Source organism: Jaculus jaculus, chromosome 9 (assembly GCF_020740685.1).
Source record: "Jaculus jaculus isolate mJacJac1 chromosome 9, mJacJac1.mat.Y.cur, whole genome shotgun sequence".
In the NCBI taxonomy this organism is placed as follows: domain Eukaryota; kingdom Metazoa; phylum Chordata; class Mammalia; order Rodentia; family Dipodidae; genus Jaculus; species Jaculus jaculus.
Genome location: NC_059110.1, coordinates 130,814,673 through 130,829,693, shown reverse-complemented (window position 1 = coordinate 130,829,693; position 15,021 = coordinate 130,814,673).

The following is a 15,021-nucleotide window of genomic DNA, read 5'->3' as shown; positions in this document are numbered from 1 at the left end:
AGCGTGGGTCCTGGGGAATCAAGCCTCGAACCAGGGTCCTTAGGCTTCACATATAAGTGCTTAACCACTAAGCCATCTCTCCAGCCCATATGGTTGAGTTTTTTAAAATTTATTTGCAAACAGAGGGAGGGAGAGAATCTGTGTGTGAGAGTCTCCAGCCATTGCAAATGACCTCCAGATGCATGCAACATTGTGCATCTGGCTTTACATGGGTACTAGGGAATCAAACCCAAGTGAATGGGTTTTGCAGACAAATGCCTTAACTGCTGAGCCATCTCTCCAGTCTCTAGTTTTTTTGTTTTGTTTTGTTTTTTAAGACAGAGTCTCACTCTGTAGTGAGTCTGGCTTAGAACTCACTATGTAGCCCAGGCTGGCCCTCAACTAACTCAGAGCAATCCTGCCTCCCAAGTGCTGGAATTATAGGTATGAGCCACCCAAGTCCAGCTTACATTGTCATTTTTAAGTACTAGACCTGAAGGATAACCCCAAAGCCACAAACCAGCACCTCTCTCATCACCCTCAAGAAAGGCTAAGACAACTGATGCAGAAAAAGAAGGAGAGTGCATAGGTAGAAGCCTTCTGATGTGCTTGTTCCTCTCATGCAATAAATATGACTGTCTCAACACGAGAACTGCAATGAGGAGGGAGCCCAGAGATAGAAGAGCAGTTGATGTCAGAGTGACAGGCAGAGATGCTGCCATTCAAGCCCTTCCCTGTGCAGATAAATGGCCTGAGTCGCAAGACAGCCATAGTTGGAACATGGATGGGCCTCTCAGCCCAACCTGGACACTTAGAACCCATTCTCCCCATCATTCATTCACACAGTAAGAACATGCAGTCAAGAGGGGAGGGGGTATCAAAATACCTCTTTACTTTGTTGGCACTGGTCCTTAAAAAGTAGCAGCTCAGGGCTGGAGGGATAGCTTAAAAGTTAAGGCGTTTGCCTGCAAAGCCAAAGGAACCAGGTTCGATTCCCCAGGACCCATGTTAGCCAGATGCACAAGGGGGCGCATGCATTTGGAGTTCATTTGCAGTGGCTGAAGTCCCTGGTACACCCATTCTCTCATTCTGTCTCCCTCTTTCTCTGTCAAATAAGTAAGTAAATAATAATAATAATAATAATAATAATATTAAAAAATATAGCAGCTCAGCCAGGCATGGTGGCACACGTCTTTAATCCCAGCACTTGGGAGACAGAGGTAGGAGGATTGCTGTGAGTTCGAAGCCACCCTGAGACTACATGGTGAATTCCAGGCCAGCCTGGGCTAGAGTGAGACCCAACCTCGAAAAATCAAACAACCAAAAAACAAAACAAACAAAACAAAAAAGCAGTTCAAGGGCTGGGATGCAGCTTAGTTGGTAAGAGTGCTTGCCTAGTAAGCAGGAAGCCTTGGATTATCCCCAGCAATACATAAACGGGGTACTGTGGAACACGCTTATAATCCTAACATTTAGGAGATGGACGCAGGAAGATCAGAAGTTCAAGGTCATCCTCCACTACATAACAAGCTTAAGTCAGGTCTGGGATTCATGAGACCCAGTTTCAAACAAGGAAATAAACTAGCAGCTCAAACTAGCTTTAAAAAATTAGGTCTGTGAGTACCAAGTCCTGCTGCTCGGGGAAGAACGCTGACACCGGGGTTTTAATGAATCTCCTGCCCATGAAAGAGGTTCTAAGGCAGGCCTGAGCCCCAGACTTCAAGGCAGGTGGGCTCTTGGTATCAGAGCCCACATGTCCATCCTGGAGAAATATTTATACCATAGCTTCTTCTAGCCCCCTATACAAGAAGGGTGTTATTGGCCCATCTTGAATTCTCTGCCTTATAGGTGAACTGTCAGGGACAAACAGAAATACAGAAATTGTCAAGGCTATCTGTCGGGGAGTTGGATGACCTTAAACCATTCCTTCGTCCTCTCTGAACCTTTACCTGTGGCTGGCAGCTAATGCCCGTCTTGGAGAAGGGCCGAGAGGAAAAGGTTTTGTACTTTCTCACTGCGCCGTCACCCGGCCTCCCACGCCTGACTGGGTGACCTTTCTCAAGCATCTCACCTCCTCCAGAAAGGACTTCTTCCTGGTGTAAAAGATGTGCAGTCACTCAAGGCCACACTGTGCTCAGAAGGCCCAATGCCAAATTCAGTTCTGTGCAGCTGTTGTCATGAAATTTCCAACCTGGAAACCAGGTATCCCTCATTGCATATTGTATGCATGTATGTACCCTGAAAATCGTGTGGCAGGATCTGCCTCCAGACCAGCATCCATTTAAAAGGTTGTCAGTACTACCTCAGGGAGTATCTGAGCAGGGAGGTCAATGAGATCTCTTAGGTCAGCCCACAGGAAATGTCCCTTCACCTTAGCCATTTTTATATGGCCGTTACTGGAGAACCTTCGGCAGCCTGCCTCTTGCCCTTGATCAGTGCACTGCCCCCAGTTCTTTCCTGTCCCCCTCCCTCCATCCTTCCCTCCCTCCCCCCATTTCTCTTCCTTAATCTTTTTTCCCTGTGAACTCTGAACCAAGGATTCAAATATCTGGGGGCAAGGACCAGGACGTGCAACCCCCAGCTGTCTGCTGGGAGCCCTTGAAGCTCTTATCAGAAGGGAGCTGCTAATGAGTCTGTCTCGGTTTTATGACCCTTCTTCCCGCTCCTTTATGGCCTTTTAACTGCTCCCTGGGCCCTGCGGGTTCAGACAGGGCTGCCCTTTGTGAAGGAAGATGGCGCCAAGGACAGAGCAAAGATGGTGCCATCTCTGGTGGATGAGCCTCAGACCCACTTCCCTCTGAGGAACAGGTTTGGGGTGCCCCGTGGATGGCAGGGAAGACCCTGTGGCTAGGCTGGCTCTCTGGGTTCAGAAGCGCATGTAGAAGATGTATGTGATCATGATGCCCAGGGCTCTAAGCACCTTCCTAGATCTGATCTGTCTGGCAAGAAGATAACATGTCTATGTCACTGGTCATTTGGCAGCGACAGCAATGGGGGGGCACTTTACCTGCTGTCTTATCTTCATACCTGCAGCCCTGGACCTACTTGGTGGCCAGAACTGGTATGTGGGAACATAAAAAAAAAAAAAAATTAAAAAGGAATGACTTAGGGCTACGGAGATGGCTTGGTGGATAAAGTGCTTCCTGCATAAGGACCTGATTTTGAATCCTCAGTACTCACGAAACATGCTGAACGTGGCAGTGCATACTTCTAATTCCAGGGAGACTAAAACAGCAGGATCCCCAGGGCTTGCTGGCTAGCTAGTCCAGCCCAATCGGCGAGCTCTAGGTTCAGGTCGAGAGCCTATCTCAAAAGAATGATGTGGAAAGAAGACACGCAACATCAGCCTCTGGCCTCCACATTCACTTGCTCTTACACTCATACCAACACACATACACACCACTCGCAAAAAAAAAGAAAAAAGAAAAAGAGGGGGATGACTGCAAGTTCATTTCAATCATGTTATTCGGTTATTTGTTATTAGTGCTACAAGGGGTTGAGAAATGAATGTCAAGAGAGCTACAACTTATTCAGGGTCACAACTAGTCGGGAGTTAGGACTAGAAACAATATTGCGCCTCCAGCATTTCTCATTCACGAATTCCTTTGCTTGCCACCCCGCCATCACATCATGTGATCCCAAATTAAGCGTCCTGGCTCCGTGACCCTGCTAGAGAGGGACAACCTCAGATCTTGCCCCAGTGGAGCTTGATATAGGAATCATAGCTGCTGGAGTTGTGGAAAAGAAGGGGGACACTGCAGGCTAACCCCAAAGAGGTTGTTCCTGCCCAGGCTGAGCAAGGGCTGCAGCCGGCCTGCCTGCCTAGGAGGGATTGATGGATACAGTCATTGAAGGGAGCTGTTCCCTCAGCCCCAACCCTGTGGACACCCTAATCACTTTACCCAAGTTGGCAAGGCTGAGCCTGCAGGGTCCATGCCCTGGCCATTCTTCCTACGTCAGGAAGATGGACCAAGAATCCCTATACTGGGTCCACTCCACCTTCAAGGCTGTCTGTCTAGCCTGCTTGCCCACCAGCAGCCTCCTCCAGAGAGGGGACTGAAGACAGAACACAGAGCAAAGCCAAGTGCTTTCCAAACACACGCGCTCACCTCTCCCTCTCTGCCTCCCTGCTTTCACTACATGCCTTCCATGTTGGGCACGGCACTTACTTCAAAGACTATGGGAAGCATAGATGGAGTTTATATACTTTCATGGTTCCTTCATATGGCTCTTCCAGAGGATCCAGAGAGCCATGGGCAGGAAGCCCAAGGAAAAGAGCCTCCGGGATATGTAGAGACAGACCCACGCCAGGTACCCACAGAGGGAGGACAGATGACCTGGACTACATCTAGGAGTGCAGTGGATGGAGTGTGAACAAAGCACTGAGCATTAGTGTGCAGGGGCGAGGAGCCTGGAAGCGCTTCAGTATCTTCCCTTGAGCTTCCCAACCACCCTGGGGTACCCCAATACCACCACAACATCAAGATATTGCAGATAGCCATGTCTCCCACACCCACAGAAGCTGTGTTTGTGAGTGAGACACCCCTGATTCTCAGGAACACATGCTGGTGACTCGCACATCTATGTGGCTTCAGGAACCTGGTCAATGACCAGAAATGTACTCCAGGAAGGCTGGAGGTGTGTACTGCCATCCCGTCATCCCCTGGGGGTTCTTTTTGAACAAGTCTTTTCCCATGTAGAATACCTTTTTCTTTTGTGGGACTGGGGATTGGATTCAGGGCCTCACATAGGCTAGGAGACCATCCTATCATTGAGCTACATCCCTGGCCCCCAGGTAGAATTTCAATGAGGAGTGGAATAGATACAGGGGGGAAAAAAAAAAAAAAAAGGATGCAACTCTGTGTCTTGAAGCATTGACAAGAGAGAGTATCCAAGATGCAGGAGAAAGGCCTGGGAAACTTGACGGCCACACTCTGATCATCATGAAATTGCCAAAGCCAGAGAGCCGTAACAGGGGCCCATGTGTGTCTGTGGCCAATCATGCCAAACCTGAAGGGAAGATGGAGAGTCAAGGTGCTAGTGGAGCGGTTTGAAGTAACAGGGTCTCCAAACAGGCAGCTAGGGTCTCCTGGCCTCATCCTGCGAGACCCATGGAGCCGCTCTAGCAGGAACAGTGAAATTACAATCAAGTCACTGCTGCCCAGACACTCGCACTGGAGCAAGGTCGGAGGTTGGGAGGTGGTGTTGACAAGGGGAACAAGAAAGCTGGGGGCCAGGGCTGCTGGTGCCCAGGGTGTGGATGTCCTAGGAACCCCAAACCATCAGATGCCAAAATGCCAAGATAGTCAAGTCCTTTTATATCAAATGGTGTATCGTTTGCATGGAGCCAACATACATCTTCCCACATATATTACATTATCTTTAGCTTATTCATAGTACCTAATGCAGTATATCCGCTGTATACATAGTTGTTTTCTGTGTTTAGAGAATGGCACACACATGAAAGTCTGAATGTTCAGTACATATGCACTTTTCTTTTTTTTTTTTTTTTTTTTTTTTTAAATTTATTTATTTATTTATTTATTTATTTGAGAGCGACAGACACAGAGAGAAAGACAGATAGAGGGAGAGAGAGAGAATGGGCGCGCCAACTCCAGATGCGTGTGCCCCCTTGTGCATCTGGCTAACGTGGGACCTGGGGAACCGAGCCTCGAACCGGGGTCCTTAGGCTTCACAGGCAAGCGCTTAACCGCTAAGCCATCTCTCCAGCCCTGCACTTTTCTTTCTCCTGAATATTTTCCATGTGAAGTTGGTTAAATCTCTGGGCACAGGACTTGGGGGGCTGAGGACCAAGAAGTCCTATTGTCCTCACAGCTTAGCAGGCTGGAGCAGGCGCTGTCTGTCGTGTGGCCCAGTCTTCTGCCTCTGCTCTGGAGGCTGGCAGTGGACTGCAGAGAGATAAAATGGAAGCCAGGCTCCTCACTGGCTTTCGGGAGCCATTTGTAGCAGGAAGCTGAACATTTACATGTTTCAGAAACAAAATTCACTATCCAGACTATCTCTATTTAGACCTACCTTAAAGGTGCCCTCATTTTAGGATGAAGAGAAGGGATCTTGAACCTGGCATGGTGGCGCACGCCTTTAATCCCAGCACTCGGGAGGCAGAGGTAGGAGGATTGCTGTGAGTTTGAGGCCACCCTGAGATTCCATAGTGAATTCCAGGTCAGCCTGGGCTAGAGTAAGACCCTACCTCTAAAAAAATAAATAGAAAGGGGGAGAGAGAGAGAGAGAGAGAGAGGAGGGAACACTTGCTAAAATAGTCCAATCTAATTCCCCCTGGGCCGGCATGCTCTACCTTGTATCATTCCCGACTGCATTCTGGAAAGGGTGGTCCCTCTGGCCTGGGGGCCTCTGTTCCCAGGCACTGGTGGCTCATGCCCAGTGCCCTCCTGGTCTACTTCAGTTTTCCTCCCCAGCGCCTGGCATGAAAACCTGTCGGACAGGCCACTGGCTTACTGACCTCCTCCGGGTTCTCACCCAGGCGCCCACTGCAGAGGACAGGGTCTCCTCTTCTACAAGGCTCTTTGGGAAAAGGACAGGAGGATGTCAGGCAGAGTTACATCTCAAGGACACGTAGGTCCCTCCCTGGTCTGGAGGACTCACACCTCTTCTAAGGGGGCTTTCAGAACAGGGGCCCCCCTGCGGATGGCTGGGGAGGGGCAGGAAGCTTGCCTTTGTTAGGGTAGAAAAAGGTCAGAGCTTCAGCGGTGGGGGTGGGAAGGATCGGGTCAATTCAAGATGAGTCAAGTTCGGGTGAGGCAGCTGCGGGACCTACAGCGGGTGGGGGGGCCGCCCCAGAAAGCGGAAATAAGTGGTCGAAAAAGCTTTTGACATCCCACCCAGCCCTCGCTCCCTGCCTGGGTGGCGTGGGGCTCTGCTGTGGAGCCCCAACGCCCCGTCTTGACCTTTGGTTCTGCAGCTGGGGACGTCCCCAGGGTGCCCGACCAGCCCGGCCCAGCGGGCCCCGGCCCGGCCCTCCCCCGGCCCCAGCCAGGCAGCTGTCTAGCACCTGCCTTTGCCACCTCTGCTTGCTCTCAGGGAAGTGGTTCGGGGCCCCGACTGCACTGGGGCGTTGAAGGAACGAGCTCCCGACTTGTCGCACGGCTCTCCAAAGCCAGGCTGCCCGGGCCAGGTCGTTTTCTGATGTGTCGGTTAAATGGATTTATGTGAAAAGCTTTACACAGGTAGGCAGACTTAGCATGCCATCCTAGGGAAATGGACTCTGTACGCCCGGCTGGAGATGTGCTCTCCGCCTCCCCTGTTCCTGAGGTGTTGGCTTTGGCGGGGTCGGAGGTCTAACCTTGCCTGCAAAGCTGGTCTAGCTCCAGACTTGTTTATTCCACTTATTATTTTTTTCTAACCTCCCTGTAAATGTTTGGATGATTTATTAAGGTTACCATCTTATAGTTTAAATATCAGTGTATCTTCTTCTATGCCCAAAAGTTATCTGTGGAAGTATTTATCAAGAGAGTATAGGAGGCTAGGCTCAATTCACCCATTTCATTTTGTTTGTGGTGTGCCTATGTGTTTTTTTTTTTTTTTAAGAAGACCATTCTGCTCAACCATAGTGATCTTGGGATAAATTCTCCTCCTCTGTTCAGAGGGCACAGTCCCAGAGGACTTTCACTTAAAAAAAAAAAAAAAAGGAAAAAAAGAAAAAAAGTTTTCAAGGGGTTAAGAGAGATGGCTTAGCCATTAAGGCACTTGCCCGCAAAGCCAAAGGACCCAGGTTCAATTTCCTAGGACCCATATAAGCCACATGCACAAGGTGGCACATGCATTTGGACTCCACATGCAGTGGCTAGAGGCCCCTTTCTCTTTTTCTGTCTTTCTCAAATAAATAAATAAAAGATAAAACCTATATTTAAAAAATCAAGGGCTGGAAAGATGGCTCAGTGGTGAAAAGCACTTGCTTACAAAGCCTGACAGTCTGGATTTAATTACCCAGGGTCCATGTAAAGCCAGATGCACAAAGTGGCACAGGCATCTGGAGTTCACTTGCAGTGAAGGAGGCCCTGGAGAACCCATTCTTTCTCTTTCTCGCTTCCTTCCCCTCTCTCTCTCAAATAAATAAATATATTTTTTAAAATAATCATAAATAAAAATACTTAATTGTCATTTGAAGCCAGGTGTGGTGGCAAACACCTTTAATCTTAGCACTCAGGAGGCAGAGGTAGGAAGTTCACCGTGAGTTCAAGGCCACCCTGAGACTACAGAGTGAATTCCAAGTCAGCCTGAGCTAGAGGGAAACCCTGCCTCGAAAAAAAAAAAAAAATCATCAAATAAAGACGTCCTCAAAGTCATTCAGGGCCATTCTGTACTCCATCTGTATTTAGCAGACACTCAGAAGTTAGAAAGCAATGGCTAACAGAAGATAATGATGCCTCTCCATTTAGGGGGTGGGGAGAAAGGTAGAAGTTTGAGTGTGATCAGACATCTCTCTTACATAACTCAGTGAAACCTCACCATGACTTGCTACTCTTTTCCTAATCCATTTGGAGAGTGTGTTTTTTTTTTTGTTATTTATTTATTTATTTATTTATTTTTAAGAGAGATAGAGGCAGAGAGAGGGAAGGAGAGAATGGGTGTGCCAGTCACTGCAAATGCACTCCAGATGCATGCGCCACTTTGTGCATCTGGCTTTATGTGGGTCCTGGGATATCAAGCTCTGGTCCTTAGGCTTTACAGGCAAGCACCTTAACCACTGAGGCATCTCTCCTGCCCTGATCTTTTGTATTTTGAGGTAGGGTCTTACTCTAGCCCAGGGAGACCTGGAATTCAGTCTGTAGTCCCAGACTGGCCTTGAACTCAAGATGATCCCTACCTTTGCCTCCTGAGTGCTGGGATTAAAGACATCTGCCGCCACACCCTGCTGAGAGTTTTGATACAGTTTTAAAAGGTCCAAGAATCTTCTCTTGGTAGACCTTCAGCGATGTGGTAACTGTTGCCAGGTTGTGTTTGTTACTACTCCCTGCCACGGTGCTCTTATCTAATAAGATACAGAAAGGCTTTGTGCAACTGGTGTGTCTTTCAGCTTGGGTCTTGCCATTAACCTTAGCTGACAGAGCGGAAGTCTCCTGCCTGTCCCCCCCACCCCGCATAGGAGCTGTGTTTGCTGCGCCCCTCCCCTAGGGGTGGATCTTAACCGCTGGGTTAATCTGGCCCTGGCTTGTCCCATGAGTTCCTCTAGCTCTGCGTGCTCCCCCTCCCCCAAGAGGCTGCAGGTGAGCCAGCAGCTGGGTCGGTGGCCTTGTCAAGGCTGGGCTGGGCAAGGATGAGGACTGGTTTCCGGATCACTCACTTGGTGGGTGTTGGGCCTGCTTCATGGTCTCAGTGAACACTTCTCCAAGATAGAAGTCATCATCTTGCTGAGCGTGGTGGTGCATGCCAGCACTCGAGGCAGGAGTAGGAGGTTTAGGATGGCTGTGAGTTCAAGGCTGACCTGGGATTACAGAATGAGTTCCAGGTCAGCCAGGGTAGATTGAGACCCTACCTTGTGGTGGTGGGGAGGGGGGCAGTAAATCGCAATCTTTTTATAACCTAATCTCAGAAGGAACATTCCATCATGTGGACCACATTCTACTTGTGGGAAGTCAGTAAATCCCACCTATGCTCGAGAGGGGAGATCTATATATAGCACATGGATGTCAGGAAGTGGGTGTCCCAGCACCTAGGCCAGCAGCACTTCTGACTGACTAACAGCTTTTACCAGCTGCTAAATTTTCCCCATAGTGATCTTGTCCACAGTCTAATTCAACCATCGTTGGAATCCCCTCCTTGTCCCAGCTAAGAAATTCCTAAAACATGGTCCCTTAGATGGTTCATGACCGAGTGGGTGGAACAGAAAAGTAGATCACCCCAAGGGACCCAGGTGCTGCAGGAGTATGGAGGAGAGGCACCCAATCTAACCCTGAGTGAAGATAGAAGTGGAAGGTGCTGGGGAGTGGCTGGCCACTGAGGAACCTAAAGAGGAAAAAAGGCAGAGAGGACAAGGAAGATGCCAGTCACCATGCAGGATTCTGTGTGGTGGGGACATGGAGGTGGCAGAAATGAAACTGAAGATTGGTACAGGAAGGCCAGTTTATGGGGGCCATGCTTGGGGTTTCGAGGCTTAGCCTAAATGGATAGAGGCAGCCAGGGGAGGATTTGAAGCAAATGAGAGATGTGACCAGCACTGAGGTGCGGGATGCTCACTGTGAGCGCTGTGTTGGGAATTCAGGCCATGTGAGTGCGAATTGGCAGACATGGCTGCTGGTTAGAGCTGCTGCTGTCCAGAGAGCCACAGTGGGCTGTGGATTTGGGGAGAAGGGAGTGATGGGAGAGTTAGAAGATGCATAATCACTGGTGCTGGGAAAGTGAGTTGGGGGTATGTGGCTTTGGAGAGAGGAAGGAACCTAGACGTGGTCCAAGTTTCTGACAGCTGGGGATGGTGAGGTTGCTGCCTTCAAGAAAAACCAAAAAGAAAAAAAGGAGCAAGGGACACAGTGGGCTTTAAGTATGTTAAATTGGAGGTAACTGTGGCTTGCCTATCACAGAGAAGATGAACTGGGATTGTAAAAGACGAGCTGGAGAGATGGCTCATCAGGTTAAGGCGCTTGCCTACAAATCCTAACAACTCAGGTTTGATTCCCCAGTTCCCACATAGAGTCAGATGCACAAAGTGGCACATGCATTTGGAGCTCATTTGCAGTAGTTAGGGCCCCTGGTGTGCCTATTCTCTCTCTGCCTGCCTCTCTTGTCTCTGTCAGTCTCTGCTTGCAAATAAATATATGTATATTTTTAAAGAAGCCAGAGTTATGGCTTTGGCAGGCCCTGGTCTACAGACAGTTTAAGGCAATCCCTTGAGGAGGAGCCTAAAAACACATCCAGATGAGTGGAAGAAGAGCCAACCTCAGCTAGCTGAAGGAGGCCTTGAGGAAGACAGCTGCCGGCAAGTGAAGCCTACCTCCTCCCCTTCACACAGACCAAAATGGGTCCCTATGACTTCACAAATAAGATTGTTGTGCATGCGCATGTGTGTCTGCATGTATGTGGGTTCATGTGTGTGTGGCGGTCAGGGGTTGAAGCTGGGTGTCTTCTTCATTCACACTCCACCTTGTTTATTGAGATAGACTCTCTCACTTAACACCAGACATCATCACTTCAGTTGGTGTCGCCAGTCAGCTTCTTCCAGGGACCTCTGGACCTCCACTTTGCCCCTCTGGCATGTACGTGGGTGCTGAGGATCTGAACTCAGGTCCTCATGCTTGTCTGGTAAGCATTTTACTACTGAGCTATCTCCAGCCCCAGGATGATGATGGTGATTGGTTTTGCAAGGTAGGGTCTCGCTCTAGCCCAGGCTGACCACAAATTCACTGTGTAGTCTCAGGCTGGCCTTGAACTCACAACAATCCTCCTACCTCTGCCTCCTGAGTGCTGGGCTTAAAGGTGTGTGCCACCACGCCTGGCTTCCAGGATTGTTTTTATAACCAGCCTAAGAATGTATAAGAGTTGTATGAAAATAAGTTTGTATGTGTGTGTGTGTGTGTGTGTGTGTGTGTGTCAGAGAGAGACTGAAACTGCAATAGACTGACCAAAGGAAAGTAAGACAGTGTGGACAGCCAGTGTAGACTCCTTGAAAGAAGCTTGCAGGTCAGTTCTACTACCGGAGTGCACTAAGCGAGACAAGTGACAGATGACCACAAAGACGTAGCACTGGCAGGTTTAACAGGAAAGCAGGGCTCTGGAGATCTGATGCGGAGAAGTTTCCTTTAGATGGAATAACATCCAGAAGGTTCTGGAGCAGGCTGGAATTCCACAGTGCAGTCTGCCACCCCTCTTCCCCCTGCCATGACAAATCCTTCAGGGCCTCGGGAAAAGCTGTCAGCCAGCTGTGGCAATGCTCAGAGCAAGGCAAGAAATGGTGAAGGAATAAAAGAACTTATTTCCAGATATGCTAAGAGCAAAACGAACTGCTAGGGGCAGTGTTTGGGAGGAGGGCTAAGGCAGCCAGACCTCCCCGTTAGCACACTTTCACGTGTCCTCCTCGCGGGGATGACTTTCGGAATTTCTTCTCTTAGTTTTCAGTTCCTTTCCTGAAAGTAACCTTTGATTCGTTCATTTGTTTGTTTATTTATTTATTTTAGTTTTCTAAGGGAGGGTCTCACTTTAGCTCAGGCTGACCAAGAATTCACAATGTAGTCTCAGGGTGGCCTTGAACTCATGGCAATCCTTCTACCTCTGCCCCCCCCCAGTGTTAGGCTTGTTTATTTATTTGAGAGAGAAAGAGAGAGAATGAACATGCCAGGGGCTCCAACCACTACAAACAAACGCCAGACACATGTGCCCCTTTGTGCATCTGGCTTACTTGGGCCCTAGGGAATAGAAACTGAGCAATCTCTCCAGCCCCTAACAATTTTTTTAAATTTATTTTTATTTTTATTTATTTTATTTGAGAGCGACAGACAGAGAGAAAGAGGCAGAGAGAGAGAGAGAGAGAGAGAGAGAGAGAATGGGCCCGCCAGGGCCTCCAGCCATTGCAAACGAACTCCAGATGCGTGCGCCCCCTTGTGCATCTGGCCAACGTGGGTCCTGGGGAATTGAGTCTCAAACCGGGGTCCTTAGGCTTCACAGGCAAGTGTTTAACCACTAAGCCATCTCTCCAGCCCAACCTTTTTTTTTTTTTTTTTTTTTTGTAGGTTGGTTGTTGGTGTGTGGCACTATACATATGGTGATTTGGGGAATACCTCTTCACTTTCTCTTCATATAAATAATTTTCTCATCTTCTAAATGAACTAAATTATGCTTGAAGAGGCACTGGAGCTGGAACATTCAGTCTTTCAAAGCATGTCTCATTATTGTGGCCAGATATTCCTGACAAAAGCCACCATACAGGAGGAAGTATTTATTTGGGTTACAGTTTGGAGGAATACAGTCCATCGTGGCAGGGAAAACACGGTGGTGGGAATGTGAGGTGCCGGCTTACATTGCCTCCTCAGTCAGGAAGCATAGAGAGAGATGAATGCTGGCACTCAGGTGGGTTCCTTGTCTTTCCTTTGTATTCACTCTGGGATCCTAATCCAGGGGACAGTACTACCCACCTTTAGGGTGGGTCTTTCCTTCTGAGGTTCACCTCTCTGGAAACTCCCTCACAAACAAGCCCAGATTCCAAGTTCCGGGGAGTTGACAATGAACACTAACCATCAAGGTCTCCTTTGGCTTTACTTCTGCAGGACCTCCTGAGGTCAGCTTCCTAGGGTCACTGATAACTCCTAACTGGAGGTATCTTTGCTCAGATTGGGCAATGCCATAGTTTGAATCTGAAGGTACCCATGTTCTGAACACTTGTTCCTCACCTGGAGGCACTACTTTGGGTGAAGTGCCAGAGGGAGGCTGAGGGACCTTTAGGAGGTGGGACTGGCTGGCAGAAGTGGGTCATTGGGGGCAGGCCTTTGAAGGTGGCACTTGGTCCCCGGTTCCTGTCGAGCTGTCTCTCCACCCTTGGACGATGTTGCTGTGAACAACCTCCTCCACATACTCCCACTGCCAGGCCTGTCCCACCATGACCTCCCTGTCATGATGAACAGAAACTGTGAGCCAAAATAGATTTCTTTCATCCCTCAAGTTGCTTTTGTTATACATTGTGTCACAACGACACAAAGGAAACTTACATGGAAATGTCTTTCCAGAACATGAATAGTCTATTGAGGGAAAAAGGTAAATGTGCAGAAATAATCATCATGGTGGTTTGTTGTTGTTATTGTTTTGTTGTTGTTGTTGTTCATTTATTTATTTATTTATTTATTTGAGAGTGACAGACACAGAGAGAAAGGCAGAGAGAGAGAGAGAGAATAGGCGTGCCAGGGCCTCCAGCAACTGCAAACGAACTCCTGACACGTACGCCCCCTTGTGCATCTGGCTAATGGGGGTCCTGGGGAAGAACGTCTCAAACTGGGGTCCTTAGGCTTCACAGGCAAGTGCTTGACCACTAAGCCATCTCTCCAGCTCTCTGGTTTTTACAAGGTAGGGTCTCTCGCCCTAGCCCAGGCTGACCTGGAATTCACTACGTAGTCTCAAAGTGGCTTCCAACTCACAGCCATCCTCCTAGCTCTATCTCTTGAAGTTCTGGGATTAAAGGTGTGCACCACCATGCCCGACTCGATCACCATGTTTTGAAGACCTAGTGTACCAAGTATGTGCAGGACATTGACCTTATTGCTTGCACGCATAGACGCATCCTCCGTCTTCAGGTGAACAAATGGCATTCAGAGTGGTTAGGTAACCTGTAGTCTCAGGAAAAGTTACCCGTGTCTCTGGTTCCCAGGTACATCATACAAAGTGGCACTTTTCTCGAGAAATAAAAGACAAGGTTCCAATTGCAGCAGAGGGACAGAAAGGTTCTTAGAGCCACAGGCAGCAAAGGAGTATCCAGAGGCATTGCCCCTCTCCGCCCCCCCCCCCACAGTGACTGACTGCTGCTGTCTAACCGCATAATCCATAACCCCGGGCTGATTACCAGTACCCCACTGAGGAGGGGAATGGAACTAACACATGATTTGTCCATACAATAAGAAGTTTCTAATTGATTAAAAAAAATTTTTTTAAAAAGACAAGATTGCTGAATCTTAGCATTATACCCTGGGGTTCTGTGACTCTGAAGTCTCAGCTAATGTGACTTCCCCTCCACAATGGATTTCTTTTAAATTTTTATTGATTTATTTACCAGGAAAGATGGGTGGGGTTGGCATGGATGCATCAGGATCTCTTGCCCCTGCAGACTAACTTCAAATGTATGCGCCATTTGGTGCATCTGGCTTTACTTGGGGGCTAGGGGATAGAACCTGGTCCAACGGGTTTTGTAAGCAAGTTCCTTTAACTGCTGAGCCATCTCCCCAGACCCACAGTGGTTTTCATGGAGCTGATGAAGAGTCAGAAATCTGGCTAGATGCTTCCCAGGGAGCCCTTAGCCTTGTTTTCTTAGGTTCTAAGATTTCATCTCAGCACATCACTCCAGAAATGGACTGCTTTGTTAAACTTGTCTCC